General features: G+C 42.2%; 1 long non-coding RNA gene across 4 annotated transcripts in view; it reads left to right on the top strand.

Annotated features, from left to right (window-relative positions):
* The window catches only part of LOC140611759 (uncharacterized), a 90,204-nt gene that overhangs the window by 52,433 nt on the left and 25,203 nt on the right, over positions 1 to 12,568 (top strand). For all 4 annotated transcript variants that reach the window (XR_012012918.1, XR_012012919.1, XR_012012916.1 and 1 more), the window contains 2 exons: positions 7,451 to 7,527; positions 10,457 to 10,533. This is a non-coding gene — a long non-coding RNA (uncharacterized lncRNA). The remainder of the gene's footprint in view (positions 1 to 7,450; positions 7,528 to 10,456; positions 10,534 to 12,568) is intronic.

Here is a 12,568-nt window from a genome sequence, read left to right on the forward strand (position 1 = left end):
AAAGAACCTACAGAATGGAAGCTATTATTTGTAAATCATATAAATCTTGTGTCTAGTATTCAGAATTTAGAAATTATACAACTGAACAATGAAAAGACAACCCAGTTAAAAAATGGAGACAAAGAATTGAATAGACATTTTTTCCAAAGAAGATACACAAATGGCCAACAAACACATGAAAAGATGTTCAACATCATTAGTCATTAGAGAAATGCAGATCAAAACTGCAGTGAGATGCCCACTTCATGCTTAGTGGGATGGCTATAATTTTTTTTAATAGAAAAAAAACAAGTGTTGGGTAGAAGGTAGAGAAATTAGAACCCTTGCACGTTGCTTGTGAGAATTTTAAATGGTGCAGCTTCTATGGAAAAAATGTTGGTGGTTCCTTCAAAAGTTAAACATAGCATTGCCATATGAAACAGCAAATTCACTTCTAGTTATATCCCCCCCTAAATTGAAAACAAGTATTCAAACAGATACTTGTACACAAATGCTCATAGTGATACTATTCACAATAACCACATTATGCTGAGTGAAAGAAGCCAGGCACAGAAGGTCACATATTGTATGATTCCATTCGAAATATCCAGAATAGGCAGATCCAAAGAGACAGAAGATTACTGGTTGTCATTGGCTTGGGAGAGGAAGGAATGCAAAGTGACTGCTTAATTGGCATGGAGTTTCCTTTTGGGATAATAAAAATGTTCTGGAACCAGATAGAAGTGATGGTTGCACAACATCATGTATGTACTGTCACCAAATTATATGCATTTAAATGGCTAACATTGTGAATTTTAGGTTATGAATTTTGCCACAATACAAAAAAGTCAAAGGGAGCCTTGTGGCTCATCCATTTAAGCATCCAGCTCTGGATTTCAGATCAGGTCATGATCTCAGAGTTGTGGGATCAAGCCCTGCATCAGGCTCCACATGGGGCATGGAGCATACTTAAGATTCTCTCTCTCTTCCTCTCCCGCTGCCCCTGCCCCCTATGCTGCCTACATTCATACACAAACACACTCTCTCTCCCCCTTCTCTAAGAAAGAAAAAAAATTTTTTCACAGATGCATAGAAATTAGCAAACATGTAGGTAAATCCAGACATTGTACAATATAAGTGATAATGATAATAATGTCTCATTTGTGTGGTTCTAAAAATGAGCATTAAAGTAGTAGACAACAACAAACATGTGAGTTGAGAAAAAAGTAATCAGAGCATTAAAGTTCTCACAAGACCTTATGAGAGTCATTCACTCTCAAGTGCTTTTGACTGTGATTGACAGTAATGAATGTTTTATAGTCACCCAGTGTACACACATATGTATATGACTGAAACAAAAATTTCTCAAAATAGTCCTTCCCTAACTATATATGTTGTACACTATTTTCTAATCTAGTTAATTTCATTTTTAAAAATGCTAATTGTCTCCCCTTAAGTTGACTCCATCAACCACTAATGGATTGTAACATGCTACTTTAAAACATAACAAAACAAACTGGTATCAAGAGTATGATGGCACCCAAGTAAAGATGTGGGTGAGAAAAAAAATTAAAAAGTCTTGAGTTGTTCACTATCTACTCTGATACTGGGTCAGGAAGCATATGCAAGTGGTGAATTGGCTGTATTTTCCACAATCTTTTGAAGATGTCATCATGTTCCAATATGGTAATCTCCATGGGGCGAAAGTATATTTCTACTAATTCACTGGAAACATTTTAAACAATTCTGAGTTTGTATAACATTCTGTAAATTGTCAAGATAAAGTTCTCTGGAGTATTCAATATGGATGCAGGTAATAGAATTTTTTAAAGATTTTATTTATTCATTCATGAGAGGCAAAGAGAGAGAGAGAGAGAGAGGCGGAGACACAGGCAGAGGGAGAAGCAGGCTCCATGCAGGGATCCCAACGTGGGACTAGATCCCAGGTCTCCAGGATCACGCCCTGGGCCGAAGGTGGTGCTAAACTGCTGAGCCACCCGGGGCTGCCCAAGAATCTCATATTCATCTCAAATTCATATATGCAAGCAGAATGGTCCATCTCAATTTGAAAAAATCAGAAAAGCTGAATTATGGTCTTACACTTCTTATCCTCTTGTTATTTTGGATAAGTGACTTCATTTGCCCTGGTTTTCTCATCTGCAAAATTAAAGGGAACTTTTAAGTTTTTCCTAAAAGGAAATCTGTGATTCACTCTAACAAGTCTATACAAAACCTTGAGTGCTCTCTCTCTCTCTCTCTCTCTCTCTCTCTCTCTCTCACACACACACACACACACACACACCTGTATTGCATTAAGATGAAGGAAATTTGGGGCGGCCCTGGGTGGCTCAGCGGTTTAGCACCACCTTCGGCCCAGGGCCTGATCCTGGAGACACAGGAAAGAGTCCCACGTCCGGCTCCCTGCATGGAGCCTGCTTCTCCCTTTGCCTGTGTCTCTGCCTCTCTCTCTCTCATGAATAAACAAAATCTTTAAAAAGAAAAGATGAAGGAAATTTAACATCGACCCTTATGAAACGTTCTCAACATTGGCATTAATCTATTTTAAAGTAGGAAGTGACTTTCATCACTGATGATTTATTGGGCATACTATATATTTTCAGACATGATTTTTTATTTATAAGACATTTGTGACTTTTTTAAAATTAGATTTTTGTTACTGCAACTTCAGAAGCTTTACCAGGTTAAGAAAGAGGATTATGCTGGTCTGAGCCTGTACCAGTAAATATGTCCATATTCCATGGTAGCTAAATGGCTCCTGTTTAAATTCTTGTTCCAACTGCTGCAAAGTACCTTAAGGAACAATGTTTGGTAAGGTATGTTTACACAAGAGATACAAATGTCTGTTTTTCCACCATAGCTTTTTGTTCATGTTAGCTTATCATTGAAACTGTCCATGCTCTCAAGTGATGTGTGATTAAGAGATTTGTTATCTTTAGTCCGCTTCTGTCTGGAAGATTTGTACTAGATGAAAGAGTAGAAAAGACACTCTCCACTTCAGCCATTCTGCATTATTTTCAGGTGCCTAATAGCCTTTTGATGATCTTGCTTACTGGGTTTTTAACGTTGTGTGCATGCCTATGTGTGTGTAGAAAATTTCAAACGTAAACAGAGTAGTGTAATGAGCCCCACTTACTCATCACTCAACTTCAACTATGAATATCCTACCATTCTTGTTTTATTTATACCACCCACTCCCCAGCCCCTCTGTTTGATTATTATTATTTTTTAGAGTTTTTATGGTAAAATTTACATACACTGAAATGCACAAATAATTGAACTGTTTTGACAACTAGATACACCTGTGTAACCTGTGCCCTTACCAGAGTTCCATCTCTTGAAAGAATCTTCCTCTGTCCCCAGGTAATTCCTCAAGTCCCCCAAAAGCATCCAGTGGTTTTTCTCACCTTAGGTGAGTTTTGCTTATTCTAGAACTTCATATAAGTGGAAGCATACAGTATTTCTAAACCCTTTTGTGTCTGGCTTCTTTTCTCTTGTGAGATTCAGTCATTTCATTGCAGGGATCAGTACACTAATGCATCCTTTTTATTACTGAGTGGTAAAATAATACCACAGCTTGTTTGCCCATCCTCATGTTGATGGACATTTGGGTTGTTTACAGTTTGGGGCTATTTTGAGTAAAACTGCTATGAGCATTCTTTACATCCTTTTGTGAAGGATATATTCCCACTTATCTTGGACAGTGACCTAGATCTACAGCTGCTGGACTATAAGGTAGGTATATGTTTAACTTTATAAGAGGCTACCCCACCCTGTACCACACTTTTACACTCCCATCAGCAGTATATATGAGTTCTAATTGCTCTGACTCCTCATCAACACTTGGGATTTGTCAGTCTTAAATTTTAGCTACTCAGGCAGCCGGGTGGCTCAGTGGTTTAGCACCGCCTTCAGCCCAGGGTCGAGTCCCACTTCGGGCTCCCTGCATGGAGCCTGCTTCTCCCTCTACCTGTGTCTCTGCCTCTCTCTCTCTCTCTCTCTCTCTCTCACTCATGAATAAACAAAATCTAAAAAAGAATTTTTAGCTACTCTAGTGGATGTAAAGTAGTATCTCAATTTAGTGTTAATTTGCATTTCTGTAATGACTAAAGATATTGAGCGTGTTTTCATGAGCTTATCCCTTTGGCCTAATGTATTTTTCACACGTGGTTCCCTTGTCCACAACACTTACTATCTACCACCCTTTTCTAGTTAGCTACTTACACCTTATCTAGTCCTCACCTTATTGAAAGGAATCCTTCCTCCCAAAAAGTTAGGAGTTGAGGAAATCAGCCTGAAAGCTCTATGAGAAACAGTTTTCCAGAATCAGCATCAGCCACTGTCTTTTCGCAGTGCCCTTGAACCTTAAGGCAGGGAAAACTTTTCCTTTACCCTCCTCCAATTCCCACTTTTGGAAATACAAACAGCCCAAGTCGTAGTTGCTCATTCATTTTGATGTTACCGGGTACAGAAGCTCGTAGGGCTGGGACTCCTGTGGAGACAGGGGCATACCATAAAATCTAAAAGGGAGTACCACGTGGAAATTTTATTGAAGAACAGTAAGCACCTCAGCTTCAGTATTTCCCTTTGAAGGGATAATCCTGTGGCTTTCAAGCCTGTAGAGAAATAGGGTGATTACAGTGTACAGCATGAGAAAGAAATACTTCTGGACACCTGGGTGGCTCCGTGGTTGAGCTTCTGCCTTTGGCTCAGGTGGTGGTCCTGGGATCGAGTCCCACAGCGGGCTCTCTGAAGAGAGTCTGCTTCTCCTCTGCCTATGTTTCTATGTCTCTCATGAATAAATAAATAAAACATGAACATATAAACATAAACATAATAAAACAATAAAATGTAAACAGCCTAATAATATATAGAAGTATATAATTTCTTCGGAATATAGACTCTTAAGTTACCATTGACTAGAAAAGCATCGCATTCTCTTGCTGTGCTCTGTAAAGCTTCTTCCTTGACCTGCTCCCAATATCTGCTGAGAAGATAAGCAAAAAATGTTCTCAGGCTTCCCTTAGTCTGACCTCCAGGGATTGCCTGGGGGTCAAGGAGGATCCTGTGTGGGAAGAGAGTAGGACTGCTATCAGAAGGGTTACAATTGATGCTTCTCCTATCTTTCCACCCTCGGTTGCTGGCCTTTTGGTTTCCTCCCATTAAAAAGAAGCTTTATTAGTGTGTTTATAAACAGTTATGCCTCTGAGTAGGTGATTTTGGCACACCATGTATATCCCCTTGTCACTCAACATCCCTATGCATGCTGATAAGCTTTCTGCTGCCAATACCTGCATCCCTTAGCTCTCCCCACAGGAGCATTCTTGGTGCCCGGTGGGCTGGAAGTGCCAGGGAGCTGACATCCCTGGGAACAACCTCAAACTCATGACAGATGGGAGCTAGTGGCTAAGCCCTCCATCTTTCTTATCCTTTGGGTGAGACAACTCTCGGGTCTGCTCTACACCACTTCCCAGAGTAGCACAGTGGAAATGAGCCCAAGTTCCCCACAGCTATAACATACTCATAAATTCATCTACTGGCTTCCTTCCCTTCCCTGGCTCACTGTCCCCTCCTCCGCCAATGTTTCCTGGGATAGTCTTCCAAATAAACTCCTAGCCTTGGTCCTAGTCTCAGGGCCTGTTCTGGAGAAACCCAATGTAGGCTAGCTTAATAATACCAAGCAAACTCACTAATAAAATATTGGTATAAACATATTGTTAGTAAATCTTCTAATACTTTAAATGGTTCAGATCCAGCGTGGCTAAAGACCTAGCATTCATTTCGTTAAATTTACCTAGCATTATCCCCAAAATGTTATTGTTTCAGAATGCTTCTGAGGTAAAGATCTAGTTTAAGGAGTAATCTCAAAACCAGGGATGTGTGTCTCACATATTTGAGTTTAGATGAAGAGTCAGCGACTTGATTTTTCAAAGCCAATTGGTATAATGTATACTATTGTTTCCCAGCATACTAAGATACTTCTGTGTATAATAAAAGATATCCTCAACATGTTTATATTTTGGTTTTACTCTCTTTAGCCCATTGTTTGGAAACAAAAATGGGAAGGAAGTGTAATTTTGCTGAAGAAAGAGCGCTGATGCTGGTGTATAGGTGTGCATGTATATGGACCCAGGAGTCCTCAGCGTCCCTTGCCCTCCACATACCCACCTAAAATATTTTGGCAAGCTTGGGTTTACGGATGTGTCATGAGTTAAGTTCAGTGAATAACTCCACGTAACATTTTATAGGTCAAGAAAACACAAGAGAAGCACAAATTTGAAACTGTGTCAGGGATTCATGGCACAAGGTATTAGATAGTTTCTGTCACCAAATATGCTTTGCTTCATTATCCATTAAATATTTCATCTTAAATACCAGTTCCAAATCCATAAATTCAGACCTGAGCTTAGTGCCATATGCCCTTCTCAAAATAATTAGCTTCCAGATGCTTTAATATTAATTTCACTGATGCCTTTAGAGAAATTCTTGATGTCTGTTTTTGTGCCAGTACCACACCGTCTTGATGGTCACAGCTTTGTGGCACACCCTGAAACCCGGCATTGTGCTGCCTCCTCCCGCCCCCCCTCCCCCGCAGTGGGTATCTTGGCTACTATTCCCGTGGCCATTCGGGGTCTTTCTGATTCCACACAAGTCTTCAGATGATTTGTTCCAGCTCTCTGAAGAGAGTCCGTGGTATTTCTGAGAGGGATTGCACTAGTTGTGTAAATTGCCCTGGATCACGTTGACATTTTCCCCAATATAAATTCTTCCAACCCAGGAGCATGGAACCTTTTTCCATCTCTTTGTGTCTTTCTCAGTTTCTTTCAGACATGTTCTGCAATGTTTCAGGTAGAGATCCTTTACCCCTTTGGTTAGGTTTCTTCCTAGGTAGCTCATGCTTTTTTTTGGGTGCTGCGGTTGTATAAATGGGATTGACCCCTTCCTCGATGTCCCTTTCCTCGGTCTCATTGTTTGCGTACAGAAAGGCCACTGGTTTCTGGGCCCCGAGTTTGTATCCCGCCACACTGCCAAACTTGCTGTAGGAGTTCCAGCCGTCTTGGGGTGGAGTCTTTTGGGTTTTCTAGGTACGGTATCATGTCATCGGCGAAGAGGGAGTTTAACTTCTTCTTTGATGATTTGAATGCCTTTTATTTCTTTTCATTGCCTGATTGCTGAGGCCATGACATCTCGTACTCTGTTGAGAATAGCAGCGGTGAGAGTGGACATCCCCATCTCGTGCCTGGTCTTCAGGGAAAGGCTCCCAGTGTTTCTCCATTGGGAATGAGAATTTGCTGCGGGCTTTTCGTAGATGGCTTTGAAGATGCTGAGGGACGTTCCCTCTATCCCGGTACTCTGAAGCGTTTGGATCTGGCATGGATGCCATATTTTGTCAAATGCTTCTTCCTCTGCGTCTCTTGAGAGGATCATCTGGTTCTTGTTTTCTCTCTTGCAGATCTGATGAAGCACCTTGAGTGCTCTCCGAGTACTGAAGCAGCCTTGCACCCCAGGGATAAAGCCTACCGGGTCATGGTGAGTAACTTGTTAATAATGTCCTGTTGGATCCCGTTGGCTCGTAGCTTGTGGAGAAGGTGTGCATCCGTGTTCATCAGGGACATCGGTCCAGAATTCTCCCTTTTGGTGGGTGGGGTCTTGGGTTTTGGAGTTAAGGTGACACTGGCCTCCAAGAACGAGTTTGGAAGTATTCCATCTCTTTCTATCTTTCGGAGCAGCTTTAGTAGCACAGGTATGCTTTCTTCTTGAAGCGTTGGATAGAATTCCCCTGGGAAGGCATCTGGCCCCAGACTTTTGTGTCTCGGGAGGTTTGTGTGTTTGTTTCTAGGTGTATTTCTTATTGGGGTTCATTTTGCCAACATAGAGCATAACCCCCCAGGGCTCATCCCATCAAATGTCCCCCTCCGTGCCCATCACCCAGTCACCCCCAGCCCCCCGCCCTCCTCCCTTTCTTGCATCCCTTGTTCGTTTCCCAGGGTTAGGACTCTCTCATGTTCGGTCTCCCTTCCTGCCATCTCCCACTCAATTTTTTCTCCTTTCCCCTCTATTCCCTTTCACTATTTTTTTCTCATCCTCCCCAGAAGAATGAGACCATATGATGTTTGTCCTTCGTTGATTGACTTCTTTCACTCAGCCGTCATACCCTCTGGTTCCATCCAGGTCGAAGCAAATGGTGGGTGTTTGTCATTTCTAATGTCTGAGTAATCTTCCATTGTGTGCAGAGACCACTCGCCCTCCTTATCCATTCATCTTTCGATGGACACCAAGGCTCCTTCCGTAGTGTGGCTGTTGTGGGTGTTACCACTCTAAACCTCGGGGTGCGGGTGTCACGGCATTTCCCTGCATCTGTACCTTTGGGTCACACCTCCACCAGTGCACCTGCTGGATCGCAGGGCAGATCGGTTGTTACCTCTCTGAAGCACCTGCACACGGTTTTCCACTGAGGCTCAGGGAGGGTGCCGAACCCTTCCGCATGCGCTCACAGGGGTTTGGATGCAGGCACCGTCCACCGTCAGGGCACGGCCTTGGGGCGGTGGCTTTAGGGCCTGGGTTGCTGTGCCCCAGGAACCCCGCGAAGGTCCTTGGCTCTTCCTTCTCCCCCTTCCGCCCCCTCCCCCTCCACCCCTACCCCCCTTACTCCCTTACTCCTTCCGCCCCTGCCCCCCTTCCCTCTTCCCCCTTCCCAATCTCCCCAGGCTTGCCGGGAGCACGCCAGCCCCCCCTTGGTCCCTATCAGGTGAGTATGGCTATTTCTGAAATTTTTGAATTTTGAAAGCATTCTCCTTTCACCACATCCTCTCCAACATTTGTTGTTTCCTGTCTGGTTTTTTGTTCCCCATTCTCACCAGTGTGAGGTGGTATCTCATTGTGCTTTCGATCTGTATTTCCGTGACCCCGGTGATGTGGAGCATTGTCTCGTGTGCTTGTTGACCATGTCTATGTCTTCCTGTGTGACATTTCTGTTCGTGTCTTTTGCCCATTTCAGGGTTGGACTCCTGGTTTCTTTGCTGTTGAGTTGAATAAGTTCTTTAGAGATCTTGGATAACTCACGCTTTATCTGACAGGTCATTTGCAAATATCTTCTTCCATTCTGGAGGTTTGTCTTTTAGTTTTGTTGAGTGTTTCTTTTGCTGTGCGGAAGATTCTCATCTTGATGAATGATTCATTTTGGTCTTGTTTCTGTGGCCTTCATGGATGTATCTTGCAAGAAGTTGCTGTGGCCAAGTTCAAACAGGGTGTTGCCTGTGTTCTCCCCTAGAAGTTTGATGGAGTCTTGTCTCACATTTACATCCTTCATCCATTTTGAGTTTTATCTTTGTGTACGGTGTGAGAGAATGGTCCAGTTTTATTCTTCTGCGTGTGGCTGTCCAACGTTCCCAGCAGCCTTTAGTGAAGAGACTGTCTTTTTTCCAGTGGATGGTCTTTCCTGCTTGGTCGAATATATGGTCTTGACAATAGAGTTGAGGGTCCACTTCTGGATTTCTCTCTTCTGTCCCATTGATCTGTGTGTCTGTTTTTGTGCCTGTACCACACTGTCTTGATGAGCACAGGTTTGTAGCACAACCTGAAATCCGGCATTGTGATGCCGCCAGCTGTGGTTTTCTTTTCTAATATTGCTCTCGCCATTTGGGGTCTTTTCTGATTCCACACTAATCTTCCGATGATTTGTTCCAACTCTCTGAAGAGAGCCCGTGATATTTCTGATGATAGGGATTGTGTTCCATGTGTAAATTGCCCTGGGTCACGTGGACATTTTCCCAGTATATGAATTCTTCCAATCCAGGAGCATGGAGTAGTTTTCCATCTCTTTGTGTCTTCCTCAATTTCTTTCAGATGTGTTCTGTAGTTTTTTGGGTAGAGATCCTTTACCTCTCTGGTTAGGTGTATTCCTAGGTACCTCATGCTTTTGGGTGCAATTGTAAATGTTACTGACTCTTTCATTTCTCTATCTTCGGTCTCATCGTTGGCATAGAGAGAGGCCACTGATTTCTGGGCATTGATTCAGTATCCTGCCACACTGCTGAACTTGCTGTAGGAGTTCCAGCAATCTTGGGGAAGAGTCTTTTGGGTTTTCCAGGTACGGTATCATGTCATCGGCGAAGAGGGAGAGTTTGACTACTTCTTTGCCGATTTGAATGCCTTTTATTTCTTTCTGTCGCTTGATTGCTGAGGCCGTGACATCTAGTAGTATGTGAGTAGCCATGGTGAGAGTGGACATCGCTGTCTCTCGTTCCCAATCTTCAGGGAAAGGCTCCCAGTGTTTCCACATTGAGGATGATAATTTGCTGAGGGCTTTACTTTCCGTAGATGACTTTGGAGATGCTGGGAACATTCCCTCTATCCCTGTACTCTGAAGCGTTTGGATCAGGAATGGATGCCGTATTTGTCAAATGCTTTCTCTGCATCTCTTGAGAGGATCGTCTGGTTCTTGTTTCTTCTCTTGCAGATCTGCTAAGTCATGTGGCGTGCTTTCCAAGTGTTGAACCAGCCTTGCATCCCTGGTATAAATTCCACCTGGTCATGGTGAGTAACTTCTTAATGTACCGTTGGATCCCATCGGCTCGTGTCTTGAGAATATTTGCATCCGTGTTCGTGAGGACTGTCGGTCTATAACTCTCCTTTTTTGGTGGGATCTTTGTCTGCTTTTGGACTTAAGGTGATGGTGGCCTCCAAGAACGAGTTTGGAAGCATTCCATCTATCTTTCGGAACCACTTTAGTAGTAATAGGTACGGTTTCTTCTTTAAACGTTTGATAGCATTCCCCAGGGAAGCCATCTGGCCCTGGACTTTTGTGTCTTGGGAGATCTTTGATGATGACTGCTTCAGTTTCCTCCCTGGATATTGGCCTGTTCAGGTTTTCTGTGTCTTCCTGTTCCGGTTTTGGTAGTTTGTGGTTTTCCGGAAATGCGTCCGTTTCTACTCGATTGCCCAATTTATTGGTGTATAGCTGCTCAGGATGAGTTTTAAAGATCGTTTGTATTTCCTTGGTGGTGGTGGTGATCTCTCCTTTCTCATTCATGATTTTATTTTATTTTTTTATTTTCATTTTTTAATAATAAATTTATTTTTTATTGTTGTTCAATTTGCCAACATACAGAATAACACCCAGTGCTCATCCCGTCAAGTGCCCCGCTCAGTGCCTGTCACCCATTCACCCCCACCCCCCACTCTCCTCCCCTTCCACCACCCCTAGTTTGTTTCCCAGAGTTAGGAGTCTTTATGTTTTGTCTCCCTTTCTGATGTTTCCCACACATTTCTTCTCCCTTCCCTTCTATTCCCTTTCACTATTATTTATATTCCCCAAATGAATGAGACCATATAATGTTTGTCCTTCTCCGATTGACTTATTTCACTCAGCATAATACCCTCCAGTTCCATCCACGTTGAAGCAAATGGTGGGTATCTGTCATTTCTAATGGCTGAGTAATATTCCATTGTATACATAAACCACATCTTCTTTATCCATTCATCTTTCGATGGACACCGAGGCTCCTTCCACAGTTTGGGTATTGTGGACATTGCTGCTAGAAACATCAGGTTGCAGGTGTCCCGGCGTTTCATTGCTTCTGTATCTTTGGGGTAATATTGTATTATAATCAATTAATTAATTTTTGTTGTGTTGTTTATATATATACATTTATATATATAGTTTGTATTTTTTATTAAGTGTTTTATATGTTTGGTTGCTCCCACATTGGGTGCATAAATATTTATAGTGGTTAGATCTTCTTGTTGGATTGTCTCCTTTATTATCATATGGTGTCATATCCTTCTTTGTCTCTTGTTAATCTTTGTTTTAACATCTAGTTTATCTGATCTGAGTATTGCTACTCCAACTTTCTTCTGACATCCGTCTGTGTGATAAATATTTCTGCGTCACCCCACTTTCAATGTGCAGGTGTCTTCACATCTCAAATAAGTATGTTGTAGGTACTATAGAGTTGGATCTAGTTTGTTTGTTTTTGTCCATTCTGACACCCTATGTATTTTGATTTGAGCATTTAGTCCATTTACATTCAAAGTAATTATTCATAAATATTTATTTAGTGCCATTTTATTACTTGTTTTGTCATTGTTTCTGGAGATTTCTCTGGTCCTTTCTTGTCTTTGTTACTTTTAGTCTTTCCTTCCCGCTCAAGGAGAGCCCTCTAATATTTATTTTTTTTAATTGAAGTTTGACTTGCCCACATATAGTATAACACCCAGTGCTTATCCTGTCATGTGCCCCCCTCAGTGCCCATCACCCAGTCACCCCATCCCCCTGCCCACCTCCTCATCTGCAACCCTTTGTTCATTTCCCAGAGTTAGAAGTCTCTCATGTTTTGCCACCCTCTCTAATTTTTCCCAGTCATTTTCTCTCCTTTCCCCTATAATTCCTTTCACTTTTTCTTTTATTCCCCGTATGAGTGAAACCATATAATGATTATCCTTCTCAAATTGACTTACTTCACTCAGCATAATACCCTCCAGTTCCATCCACATTGAAGCAAATGGTGAGCATTCTTCCTTTCTAATATTTTTTGAAGGGCTGTCTAGTAATCATGAACTCCTTTAGTTT

The sequence above is a fragment of the Canis lupus genome, chromosome 20, assembly GCF_048164855.1.
Source record: "Canis lupus baileyi chromosome 20, mCanLup2.hap1, whole genome shotgun sequence".
In the NCBI taxonomy this organism is placed as follows: Eukaryota; Metazoa; Chordata; class Mammalia; order Carnivora; family Canidae; genus Canis; species Canis lupus.